The sequence below is a fragment of the Nymphaea colorata genome, unplaced genomic scaffold (assembly GCF_008831285.2).
Source record: "Nymphaea colorata isolate Beijing-Zhang1983 unplaced genomic scaffold, ASM883128v2 scaffold0719, whole genome shotgun sequence".
Taxonomy (NCBI): domain Eukaryota; kingdom Viridiplantae; phylum Streptophyta; class Magnoliopsida; order Nymphaeales; family Nymphaeaceae; genus Nymphaea; species Nymphaea colorata.
The window spans coordinates 36,301-43,194 of NW_022205225.1; the positions used below are offsets into that span (position 1 = coordinate 36,301).

The 6,894-nt window shown below is 35.4% G+C and overlaps 1 pseudogene; it reads right to left on the reverse strand.

The window, feature by feature from the left end:
• Nucleotides 1–2,035: 2,035 nt before the first annotated feature.
• On the reverse strand, nucleotides 2,036–4,298 carry LOC126409674 (NAD(P)H-quinone oxidoreductase subunit H, chloroplastic-like; annotated as a pseudogene).
• Between the last annotated feature and the right edge of the window lie 2,596 nt (nucleotides 4,299–6,894).

The following is a 6,894-nucleotide window of genomic DNA, read 5'->3' on the forward strand; positions in this document are numbered from 1 at the left end:
ATCATGAAACTTTGACCAATGTATCTTGCAGCTCGTACTGTCTGTTGACCATAATTCATGAACCCAGTCACCATAGGAAACATATATCGTGAATATCCATGAATAATTTGATGTTTCTTTCTCTTGCTTGAGAGAGGATAAGAATCTGGAATATCCTATTCTGTTATAGCGAAACAAGTTGGGAAGAAGTTGTCAATAATAGATTACCGAGAGCAATAGGTAAAAGAGATTTCCACCCAAGATTTAATAGTTGATCCATTCTCAGCCTAGGTAAAGTCCATCTTGTTGAGATAGGAATGAACAGGAACAAATAAGCTTTAGCTAATGTAATGAGGAGACTAATTGTTGTTCCAAAGACTTCACTAGTTTTATTTATTTCGAAAAGTTCAGTAATTGGTATATATGGAATAGGAAGATTCCACCCTCCCAAGTACAGAACTGTTACGAATAATGAAGAAACTAGTAAATTGAGGTAAGAAGCAACATAAAATAAACCAAATTTGATACCTGAATATTCAGTTTGATAACCTGCTACTAATTCCTCCTCGGCTTCCGGTAAATCAAAGGGCAATCTCTCGCATTCTGCTAGTGAAGAAATTATAAAAACTATGAACCCTATAGGTTGACGCCAAAGATTCCACCCCCAAAAACCATATTTTGACTGCGCCTCAACTATATCAACCGTACTTGAACTGTTAGATAATCATAGTCGATGATAACATCACTGTTCCCATCTCTATTCCAGAACCGTACATGAGACCTCAGCTTCATACGGCTCCTCAATGGTCACGAATAAATCTAAGGTATGCTTCGGTATTACATCGGCATACCATAGGAAAAAGAAAGATGAATCAAAATGCTCATAAGTGAACTAGACCAGTGGGATTCTGTCCGCGATAAGATAATAACAAATAAAAAGTACACTTCTGAATCCATCTCATCCTTTATTCTTTTTGCTGAGTTTCTTGTTCAGTAATAACTTAACTCGATCTTTCCATAAGATACAATAAATAGTCAATCCATTTTTCCTTCCTGTTCTTCTCTTCTTTCTCAGAAGGACTATACTATATAAATAAAGGATTACTTCGTTCCTGATAGTTATTTTTAAATCAGTGGATAGGAGCTATACTCTGGATCGGGATCACGGGGAAGTACTTTTTGATCATTTCTACCAACTTCAAGCCCTCATTATGACTCCTTTTATGTAATGTCAAAATATCCGTTTGGATACGTTACATTATCTCCATTACTAATCTTTGTGTACCTTGGTGTTCCTAACCGTCCACTCAGTTTTGGTGGATCCTCGGTATGGTAATAAATACAAGAGTAAAAATTCCATACAGTTGATCTTTTGCGCCCGCTTCAAGTCCTGATGGCTAATCGATACTTGGGGTAAACAGCTTCCGCTGCTTATGTTTAGCTCCACTTTACTCTCGTACGTAGGTAATGAGACTCGATCTTCTTACTGCGAATTCATAAGCAGTTTTGTTTCACTCATATAACTATCTGGTTTAGTTCATAGATCCCAGTGATGAATAAAAAAGAGTTCTATCTATATATTCAATCAACCAACTTCTTTCCTAGAAAAGCAAAGAAAGAGGTAGGAGTGCGTATTCCAACGAATCACACGTAGAGATATTGATAACACACATGGAGTTAACGGTATTTCATAACTTATAGATTGAGCAGCAGCTCGTAAACCACCTGAAAAGGAATATTTATTATTTGATCCATATCCGGACATAAGAAGTCCGATAGGGGCAATACTTGAAATAGCGATCCATAGAGAAACACCTATACTGAGATCGGTTAGTACAAGGTGATGGCCAAAGGGAATTACTGAATAACTCAGTAGAATTGATACGACCGCTACGGATGGGCCGACACTAAATAAACGAATATCTCCTCTAGATGGAAGAAGATCTTCTTTGAAAGTAGTTTGACCCCATCCGCTAGAGCTTGAAGAATGCCCAGGGGGCCGGCATACTCAGGACCAATTCGTCGTTGTATCCCTGCAGATATTTTTCTTCTAGCCACACAATTACTAATACCCCTATTGTGATTCCCAATACAAGAGTAACAATAGGTACAAGTAACCATATGAGCCCATAGGCCTCTTTTGAGGATTCCGATCTGAAAAAAGAATTGATAGCTTGTGCTTCTTCAATTATCATTTCAACGATCAACTTCTCCCATAATGATATCTATACTACCTAGTATTGTCATAATATCAGCCAATTTCATTCTTTTAACTAGCTGAGGAAGAATTTGCAAATTGATGAAACCGGGTGGACGTATTTTCCATCTCCAAGGAAAAACACTATTATCTCCTATCAGAAAAATACCTAATTCTCCCTTTGGGGCTTCTACTCTCACATAAAGTTCTTGTTTTGACAATTCAAAACTGGGAGAAGGCTTTTTACTAATGAATCGATATTCAAAGTCGTTCAATTCTGAATCTTTTGTTCCAGCAAAGCGTCGGAATTCTAAATTTTCATAAGGTCCCCCCGGAATTCCTTCCAGAGCCTGTTGAATAATTTTGATGGATTCCGTCATTTCGCCAATTCTTACTAAATAACGAGCTAATGAGTCTCCTTCTTTTGCCATTGGACTTCCCAATCGAATTCATCATAACACTCATACCGATCGACTTTACGAAGGTCCCATTGGATTCCGGAAGCTCGTAGCATTGGTCCTGATAAACCCCAATTTATGGCTTCCTCTCCCCCAATAAAACCTACCCCTTCAACTCGTTCCAAAAAGATGGGATTGCGCGTAATAAGCTTTTGATATTCAACAACTCCCGTTAAAAATAATCGCAGAAATCTAAACATTTATCTATCCAGCCATGAGGTAAATCAGCAGCTACCCCCCCGATACGGAAATAATTATGCATCATTCGCATACCTGTGGCAGCTTCGAATAGATCATATAACAATTCCCTCTCTCTGAAAATATAGAAGAAAGGAGTCTGCGCACCGATATCGGCCATAAAAGGTCCAAGCCATAACAAATGCGAAGCTATACGACTCAACTCCAGCATAATTACCCTAATATAGCTGGCTCTTTTAGGTACTTGAATATTTCCCAATTCCTCAGGTGCATTAACGGTTATTGCCTCCGTGAACATAGTAGCTAAATAATCCCAACGTGTTACATAAGGTAGATATTGTATAATTGTTCGGTTTTCCGCAATTTTTCCATTCCTCTGTGTAAATAACCCAATATGGGTTCACAGTCGATAACATCTTCGCCATCTAGAGTAACAATGAGTCGAAGAACACCATGCATTGACGGGTGGTGAGGACCCATATTGACCACGAGGAGGTCTTTTCTTGCGTCTGGTACAGTCATATGTTTTTATTCTCCGATTCCAATTCATTATTCCATTTCTCCGATCCCAATTCATTATTCCATGAATTCCTGAAAATGAAACGAGGTTCATCCAAATTCAAGATCTAATGAACCGAATAACTCAAACGAATTTCCAAACTAACCAGTTTTTGGTTCTCGAATACCCAATTGACCAATTAATTCCCTATAACGCACTCGATTTTTCTTTGATAAATAAACCAGCAGTCGTTGGCGTTTCCCCAGAATTTTCCGCAGACCCCTCTGAGATAAATAGTCTCTTCTGTGCAGTTTCAAATGTGAAGTAAGTCTCTCTATCTTATTGGTAAAATTAAATACTTGGAATTCAACAGAACCCCTTTTTTCTTCTTGTGGAATAACGGATATGGGCGAATTCTTTACCATACAAATAAATTCTTCTCTTTTTTCTTTTTGTTCCCACGGATATAAATCTTCCCAATCAAGAATAATAATACCATTTATTTTGTTCTGGTGTACACAATAATCTGGATTGATTCATATATTACTCTTTTTTCTATCAAACAAATCAAAATGAATATGAATAAATAATAACAATAAATTTATTCAGATACAAAGGGATGGTATATTCCTGGGCTCACGAAACAGAATGAAAGGGAAAGGGACCTAAAAAGATTCTGTCGATTCATTCCTAGGTCCAATTGATATGTGACTGAATCTTGTGTATCAGAGTCTAACTGACTGAATCTTGTGTATCAGAGTCTAACTGACTGAATCTTGTGTATCAGAGTCTAACATAAGGTATGTATTTATTTGCATGTTCTCATATACCAGGCGCGTGATAAAGAGGGAAATTGATTGTAACATCAGCGAATTCCAAATTGCTTATACATATGGATCCTTGACATACTGAAACGACTCCCATTATTGGTATCAAACCAATAACGATTCATACAGGCTAAATCTTCTAATCGATGAGTGGGCCAAAGAAACACTTTCCATTTTAGAGAGTTATTTGTATCTGTATCAAAATGCTTATCCCTATTTACAATTTCTCAAACCCCTGCGCATTAGTCTTAGCTCTATTGCAAAATACTGGATTCTTATTCACAAGGTTCCTATTTCGGTAATTGAAACGGCTTATAATTCTCAATTCTCTACGATGGCTAGGAGATAAAATATGTTCAGGAACAAGCAAATCATAATTATTATTGTCCCCATTCACACGCACTCCTCCGTGTCGTGCAATCGAGCCATTCAAGTCATTCTTATCAATATGTTTTTTTACCTGGTATCCTCGATTAGTTTGGTACTGAACCTTATGGGTCAATGAAATAGCTATGGTTTGATACATAATCGAAATTCCATCCCATTTGATAGACAAACGAACCGGTTCAACAATAAATATTCCCCTTTTTATCAATTCTGGAAGAGACAAATCCTTATTAATCAGCATTACATCTAGACCCATTTCTCCTCTTTGAATAGAGGATATAGCAATTTCATTCGGATTCATAAGTCTAAGCAGTAGACAATATACCTTGATATTATTGGTCATTCTTTGATTGAAAGAATCACCCCATCGGAGTTGAAAAAGAAAATATTTTTTCAAAAATAAGTCTAGTTCCGCTTCCTTCTTGCTCTTGAATTTCTTTTTCTTTCTGCGTTTCTTAATATCTGAACCCGCGGAATTTGCTCCAACATCTTTTTTTGGTTTCTTATATCAGATATAAGATTTCCTTGGTGCTGTCGTTCTTTCTCGTCCCGGTTCCCATTCTCTAATTCAAGATATCCCTTTTGATTAGATTCTACTTTTGGTTTTGGATTAAATCTTTCTTTTTGATTAGATTCCACCTTTGGATCTATATAAAGATCGCTTGTTTTGTTTCCATGAAATCAAATAGAAGCAATTTGATTGGTATGATCCACGGATTAGTCTTATATCGATCGTAAAGCGGCACAAATTCTGGTAAGAACCAAGGGCGCAGATTCGATATAGTATGATCTAACATTTGTTCATTCATTCCCATCCAATCAAAAATAACTCTTTTTGCTTTGTTTGGATTTCTTGATGAATTCTGATATAAAGATAAAGAATATCTTTCTTATTGGTCCCAGTCTTAGTAGTTTTCTTTTTTTTATTAATGAAAGTTCTGATACCCGTACTAGTCCTAGTTTCAATATTGTTTCTAGGGTAAAATTGGTGATTCTCAATTCCAAATATTTCTATCTAGATTTGGATCCCTATCAATTGTATATTTATCTTCTAGGCTATCATTATAGTTGTAGCATAAAACGATTTGTATTTATGTGTATTGTAATTAGAAATCTCTCCGTGCCTGTTTACTTGTAATGGTGATCCATAAATATTGGAGTCTTTCACATCTTCATAATTAAGATATTTATATGATAAAAGATCATATCTGTAGTGTTTTTTAATTTTTTTTCGCAACTCGGACTCTTCAATAAGTCCAATTTATATTTATAATAATCCTTTTACCGGAATGAATTAATTGGTCTTTTTCTTCATATGAACCCAATTTTGGTGAGTCGTTATTTTTAATCGTAAAATGCTGATTGACTTCTTTCTCCATTTAGAGGTGCTAATCTAGACCATTTGTCATGGGAGAAATTGTATTGATAATGGCTCTTTAACCAGTTTTTCCATTCACTCATTCCAGAATTCCGCAGTTTCTTGTGTTTTGATTCTGAATCAAATATTCCTCGTGTATGGAAATAGTCATGGAAATAGTCTTTTATTCTATCCTTAATAAAAGGATATGTTCTGTAGTAATGAAATATGGATTCTGACTTATATTGTTACTAACTTGGGTTTGCAATAATTTGTAAAACACATAGGCTTGAGACAAAGAAGATAAGTCGCAGTAAATCGGTGAATTACTATCACTACTTATATTAGTAGTATAAGTAGAAAGAGATTTTACAGTCGAAATGAAGGGAATTATATTTGGATTCGTTTCATTAGTATCCTTTTCCTTTATTTCGTCATTGTAAGTGTATCCATTTAAAGTATTTTTGTTGAGTCAAGAAAAATTGTGCATTGATCCTGTAAATGTTAGTGATACATAGAAGGATACCCATGTATATTCTTTCAATGAAAGATTTCATAAAGAGTTCCATTTAGAGATTAATGGGGCACTTCTTCTTTTTTTAGATATTTGAAAATATGTTTCCGTGATTCGGTTCTTTTATTACTAAAATTTCCCTTGTTAGTACTAATATCTATATCCTCAATATCTGGAGTTAGAGGTTTTTTTTTCTTGTCTTTTCTAATCTTTCTACTTGATCCCAGATTTGGTTGTCTTATCAGCCAGATCATTAATTTTCTTTCTATCAGTGAATCATTGTCCAATCTCCGGATACAATTATAATGGGTGATTCATGGATGATTTTTTTGGAATCTTTCTCATTTTGACTTGGTTCTTCATTTTGACTTGGGTCATAGACTCGCGTCACTAAGAAAAGAGTTTCTTCACTTTTCTTTTATAAATAGAACTATTTGATAATCCATCTTATTTTTCGTTGAGATCTTTAGAAAACCTT